This window comes from Papaver somniferum, chromosome 3 (genome assembly GCF_003573695.1).
Source record: "Papaver somniferum cultivar HN1 chromosome 3, ASM357369v1, whole genome shotgun sequence".
Lineage (NCBI taxonomy): Eukaryota > Viridiplantae > Streptophyta > Magnoliopsida > Ranunculales > Papaveraceae > Papaver > Papaver somniferum.
Window position 1 is genome coordinate 203,648,741 of NC_039360.1, and position 7,484 is coordinate 203,656,224.

Below are 7,484 nucleotides of genomic sequence, written 5' to 3' on the forward strand. Positions count from 1 at the left end.
AAAGTTTTATTTCTTTTGTTGTGGGATATTATATATTCAAGTTTAATGTTTAATCTCGTTTACTATATAGCGACAACGATACAAGGAATAATGGATACTTAAAGTTCTTTTCTGAGGCTCTGGTATTTGTGAATTTGATGAATTCACCACCGCTAAAGCCTCCTTGAGTTATTTTTTTTCGTGACATATATATTTCACAATAGCTCTGGTGGTCGCGGATTCAATGAATTCACAACTACCAGAGCCTCCATGAGGTTTTTCTTTTCTTACATATGTATTTCACAGTGGCTCTTGTAGTCGTGGATTGATAAATTAAAGCTTAATTGATAAATTTAATCTTTTCTGATAATTTTCACCTGGATTTTTCCAAACTCATTGGGATATAGTTGGTCAAAGTATGATTAGCAGTGTACAACAATTTTTTCAGTCAGGTTTTCTGCTTAAGAAATTAAATGAGACTAATATCTCACTGATTCCTAAGACAAAAAACAAACAATTTCCTTCTGATCTAAGACCAATTGCTCTGTGCAATACTTCTTACAAGGTTATATCAAAAATTCTAGCTACTAGAATGAAAAAGATTGTGAGTAAAATTATCTCTCCTATACAAGCTGCTTATGTACCAGGAAGACAAGTTTCTGATAATATTCAGCTATCTCAAGAAATTGTACACTCCATGCAAAGGAAAGAATAAAAACATACTCTTGCTCTCAAGTTGGATATGTCAAAAGCTTTTGATAGGGTTGAATGACCTGTTTTGATGGATATAATGCACAAAATGGGTTTTTGTGAAACTTTTTGCAAATTGATTATGCAATGTATTGGTACTACTAAGATCTCTATATTGCTAAATGGTGCAACTTGCAATTCCTACACACCTTCAAGGGAAATTAGGCAGGGAGATCCACTCTAACCATACCTTTTCATCATTCTAATGGAGGCTTTTTCAAGACAATTATTAAATGCTGAGCAAAACGGCAGAGTAGATGGGATTAAAATTTCTCCAGGGGCTCCTTCCATCTCTCATTTATTCTTTGCGGATGACTGGCTACTTTTTATAACAGCTGATTTGCATAATGTCAATAATTTGCTCCAAATAATTAATATTTTTGGTGATGCTTTTGGGAAACCTGTGAATTTTAACAAGTCAAGTGTATACTTCAGTGCCAAAGTTCCTTATAGATTTTTCAAATTACTTTCTAGAAGATTGAAGGTGCAAAGAATGATCCCAAATCAAAAACATCTTGGTATTCCACTCATCATAAAGAAGAAAAGAACTGAATGCTTCTCTTATCTGGTGGATAAAGTTAAAGGAAGACTATCAACATGAAATGGAAAGACCATGACACACTGTGGTAAGTCATTGATGATCAGAACTGTGGCAAATATTATACTTTTTTACTCCATGAGTTGCTTACAAATCCCAATTTATGTTATCAAACAAATGGAAACACTACAAAGGGACTTCTGGTGAGGGTTTGATGAGAAGAGAGGTCCTTATATAACTTCTTGGAAAACTTTAGGCAGACATAAAGATGTTGGAGGTCAGGGTTTTGGGGACCTGAGGATTTTAAATCAAGCTCTACTTGTCAGAGCTGCTTGGAGGTTATGCACAAATTCTGAGGAGCCATGGGCAAAAGCAATTCAGGAAAAATATTTCCCAACTACTAGCCTGTTACATGCTAATATTAAAAATGATTGTTCTTGGTCATGGAGAGGGTTGTAACATAATATATACTTCTTGAAAGCAAATAGCTGTTGGACGGTAAGAAGATGAAATAATATCAAAATTTGGTTGGATGTATGGATAATTGGGATGGATAGTCCACCAAGCCCAAGGCCAGGTATAATTGACAGTGAAGACTATATATGGGTTATTGAGATGATGCAATCATATGGGAAAGAATGGAACTTGTAGCTACTTCAACACCTTTTTGATCAACAAACTGTGGATATGATCACGAAAATGAGAATATCTTCTGCATTGGATGATAAACCCGTGGAAACTCACAAAACATGGAGGTTTCACCTTAAAATCAGCTTACAATAAACTTTATGAGAACAATTTGGGTGATGTTCAGGTCTCAACTGAGATACAAGGTTCTTTTGTAAAATGGAAAGAGTTATGAGACGTGCATACCTGGCCTAGGGTAAAACACTTCTCTTGGAAATGTTTGTCAGACATCCTTCCTTTAAGGGAAAGATTATCTAGGGCTTGTGGATATATCAATCAGTTGTTCCCTATGTGCAACCAGTTTGATGAATGTACTTTACATATCTTATTCTTATGCCCTTATTCAAGGGCCGCCTGGATGAAAATCCCAGGAGGAAGTACCTTCTTACAAATACCTCATACTTTTGTTATTGAAATCTTTCAAAGCTGGTCCTACAGGATAAGAAAAATGATACAGAAGATAGTTGGGCGAATCTTGCTATGGTGGTTGCTTGGAGTATATGGAATGACAAATGTGAGACTGTCTTTCAAAATTATCTGTTAACCAGTTAAGGTTCAATTTATTTTCTAATTATTTTGGGGTTCCACACAATTCTTTTTTTTTTTGTGCCTCAGTTTTTCGAAGAGTTCTTGTAATCAAACCATATGTAAACTTCGAAGTCATAGTCTTCCCTGCGTATATTGTATAAACTTCTCCTCATTTAGAAGGTAACCCGGTGATGCGCTAAACATCCTCAATTTTTGGAGTCATTTCACCAAAAAGGAGATGATATGTGTTGGTCTCTGCATATCAACGCTCACAAAATACATTAATAAGAGCGCCATCAATCGTATCATGGCCATACTTGATTAACGGATAAAAACCGTTTTTTTTGCACATACTCTTGGACTTTGGTACATTATTTATCAATTGGCCACGTTATTTTTACCATGTCTTGGAGTTGATGGAGTTTAAGCAATGGTGCTTGGTTTTTCCTTGGATTCTACAAAACAAAAGAAAAAATCATACACAATAGAGAAACTAGCATTTACGACATAAATATCAACATAAAGAAGAAGAAACATTAACATATTGAGCTTTCTCATACTAGTCGTGCAATCTGGCATCTATAATAGCATAAAAGATGTGGATCAATAGGTTGTCCAAGGATGTCACTTGCTTCAACCACAATTTTTCCTTTAAATTCTATAACACCATCCTTGTTACTATTATTTTCATCATCTTTATCACCATTCTCATTTCCATGCTCATAACCACTAATTCGTTCATCATCGTTATCACCATTCTCGTCATCAACCTCATCACTTTTTGCTTCATGACTATCCTCGTTTTTATCCCTATCACTCTCTTCCAATGTATCTTTGTATATCTCATACGCAACTTCTTTACTTGGTGGTTGATCACCCCTTCGAACCGAAGATAAGGCAATTTTTTCGTTCTTTTTCTAAACCAAAAACAATAAAAGAGGAAATTAATTTATAATAAATTTCTATTAAGATCGTATATTTAGTTAATATCAACAAATTCCTAAACAATGAAAGAACTCAACATCACAAACAAAATAAAAAAGTAAATAAACATGCTTCCTTCCGTTACCATATATGTATCTGATTCTGACATTTTATCAAATACATGGAATGATGAATCCTAACATTAACACTTAAACACTGAACAACTTTGATAAAAACTTTAAATCATAAATTCATGGTAGACTAATTGGTCTATAACTAATGAACATAACCTCAACAACAAAATTTCTTACCTAAACATCAAAAACCCATAAACACGATTAATTCTCATTAGGGTTTAAATTTAAAATCTTAAAAATTTAGTTCAACTGACCTTGAGCTATCTTGTGAAGTTGATTTGAATTTTTCTCCTTTAGTTCGTCCCATGATGATTCAGGTGACTTATTTTTCAACAAATTTTGTAAACAATATTCTAGGGTTTATTTTTATCGCTTGACTGGTTTACTAGTTCAGAAGTAGCAATGGGTTTCTGAATAAAACGATTTAGGATTTGAGGATTAATTTTAATAACTGAATCGAACTCAGTAGGGTCGGTTATATGACAACTCAGCTCGCCTCTAACTAGCTATGAATTTAAGTTAACTGGTAAACAAGTTTTGGGCTATGATTTGGGCTACAGTTAATAAATTGAAAAAAGGTTATGGGTCATGGTTAATATAAGTTATAATTAACAAAAGTGTGGGTTATATCTAAGAGAAGCCTTTCCAAGTGGATTAAGCTGTTAGACTACACAACTTAGCAAAACTACAAGTCATTGAATATGAGTTGACACTGCTAGGATTAATATGGTTGATATAGACACAGAATGGCTTACTGAAAGGGATTATGCTGGTTTTAAGGTTTCGAAGAAACTGTTGGATTCCAGGGATAACTTTCATCTTCAAAATCTTTCCATCAATGAGATATATATCTCGTTTCTTTTTTTTTTGTCGAAAAGGTCATAAAGAGATTGCTAAAGAAATTGCCCTAATTATTATTTTCGCATGTTAACATATCCTCCTTAATTATCCATAGCATGAGTAATAGTAAGAATTTGGGCCTTTTGTACTTTTATATGCAAGTTTTGTCGTGACGTGAACCTTGCTTTGGTACCTAGTTATTCAGAATTTAAGGGTTGGTACTTGGACCAAGTTTTGTCTGTAAACCACTGTAGTTAACTAGAAGAAGGTTGTTTGTACCATATAGTTTGATATATGGGCCCAAGCGCCTCATCCCAATAATTCAACCCAAGATAAGTATTGGATCATTGGGTTAAAAATATGGAAGAATGACCCCAGTTAGCAATTATCCTTTTACACTGAATGACCAAATTTATTGTATTCCTAAAAATAGGTGAATTGGTTTGATGCTAAGACGAGGTATATATTCAAACTTGGAGGTTAGAATATATATTCGTTGTACAACCTATAAATACATATGAAATTCCAACTGGAAAGTTACACATTTATAATCCTTCTCTCCCCATAAAACCTGCAGTCTCTCCTACTTATTGAGGCATCGGAAGGTGAACCCCGCCTCCCCCCCCCCCCAAACACACACACACATTTCAACAATTCTTAGAGAACTTCAGTTATAAGAGAGCTGATACATCAAGTAACGAAATTCTTTCTTCAAGAACACATCTCGAGGAAATTGTAGAATCATTTAGCGACTAAAATATCATCATCAAGTGAAAATCTCGAAGAGTGTTGTAGGAATATATTTTGTACAACATCTTTTAGGGAACACTGTGGGGCATAGAGAATGAATTTTTAGAAAAGTAGATCAGGATCTATGGCTACATCACAAGCAAGTCGAAGCGACCAAAACAACAATATAGATGTAATAGTAATAAAAATTCAGAGCGATGTTGATCACCCACTTCAATAAGGGGTTGAACGTCACTAGTAACGACGCTTATCCCATGGAAATCGCAGGATGCTTTTATTTAGCCTCGCATATTATGCATATGGATACAACCTGATTAACATCCACAAATTTGAGTACACGCAAAAAATTACAATAGTTAGATAAAAATAAAAAAATACTGAATGCATTAGTGAATAAGAGACCGCAAAGGGTAATACCTCATACTCTGAAAGTGTCACTCTATACCAGCTTGCACGACCTTTATTCGAAGGCTGGCGAGCGTGAAAGGTAAGAAGTGGTCACGATATGAGACATGGATCTTGTAAAAGGAAAGCCCTTGAAGAAAGTAATGTATTAAAGGAAAATCGACTGTTAAATGATCTCTAAGGAAGTCATCATACCTTCCTTCGTAAAATCAAAATAACTATCGGGACCTAGTCATTGCCAGAACAACATACGCGAGGGAAGAGTACCTCGACAAGTGGGAGAGGAAGGAATACCTTGATGAGAGGAAGCGAAATGAGTACCCTGACGAAAAAAAGCGAAAGGATTAAAACAAATACAAACAAAAGAAAGCAAAAGAAACACAAAGCAAAGATCGTCGTTCCTCAATGTCGCTTGAAAATGGGAGTTAATCACCTTAGATGGCTTCCATGGGAATAATCACCAATGTATTCCGTTATGGATGAAATCTTGTAATGATGGATAAAAAAAAGACACCGCTTGCACCGCGCATGTGTGAGGATGGCAGTTGTTAATAACGATACGCCTAGCAACATGAGCATCATGTCGGTGTCAGTTGCAATACAATCAACATATACATTCATACTCTCTTAGTCTAGCATCACAGATATTTATCGATCTCAAGTTGTATACTCGTAGAAAATCAACATAAAACATCACCACCATATCACTATGAAAATTCCAGCATTACTTGCTTGCCTCATAATTGAGCTTTCCTGAACGATCCCTCGGTCCATTAATCAAACTCAAGACTTCCCCAGCGATTTAACTCGCTAGGACCAACATTCCAAGTCGTCGGTTCAATCATAAATTTAGCTCATTGATCCAACTAGTGGTTCAACACACTGATCCAATCAACGATTTATTCTTTTGGATCAACCCAAGTTCAAACTTGCACGAGTTTAAAAAAATTGGACCTACACACCATTGCGAGTTTTACTCACAGTAGTCAAACAGATGGGGGCGTCTGGGGAAGGAACTTACCTGATAGATAAGCTAGCAGGAGGAAAGTTATATTGAGTGAGGAGCAGCAAAATGGAGCCCAAAAATTGGAAATAGTTCACAATTCGTATGGGATGCATATTTGCGATGTTGTATCCATTCACGCCTCACAAGGTAAGCTTAAACTATTGCTCAATTTTCTTTGACATTATTCATATTTTCTAGTCTTACAACATATGCACAATTCACATACAAATGCATAATTTATAAACAAATGCGTAATCAGTACACTTCGACACTAGTTAGAGTTATTGTTAAACAATAACTCTCATATAGAGCTAGCACTTATCCCAACGTGGCTTTGGCTTCAAAAATATTTCTTACACGGTCTTAGTCAATACTTCGCATATTTGCAAGCAGGATAAACCTAAATCGGTTTAGCGCAGGCTCAAGAACAAGAAGGACCTAATCCATAGGCAATGTAGCCCCTTTCTCAGGGAAAAAAGAGTTTATAGTAAAAATCCGCACAACCGGGCTTAACATTTCAAATTACAAAATAAAAATAAAAAATCATTGTTTAAAGCCTGACAAATGTTTAAACAAGAATTGGCTTCCGAATAGAGATTTCTAAGGAACAAAGAAGAGTGGGTAAATAAACTACTACTTCAGAAGAAAAAATAAAAGATATTCATCTTCATCAATGATACTCCTTTACATCATCTCGGAGGTCTTCAATCTCCAGAACTTTAAGAGCTCTTTCAGGCCGAAGGAAGGAAATTTCATGATCCCTATTAGCAAAGGCAACTCTAATCCCCATATCCCGGGTAGCTATAGCAGATTTTTGCATCTTATTTACGCAATCAATTGATGGCAATAAACGGAACGTGTTCTGGAAACAAATACCTAGCATTCCTGCCTGGTCAGTAATGTCAAACGATCCGTTGATAAGAGGCAGCCTCGGATAAAC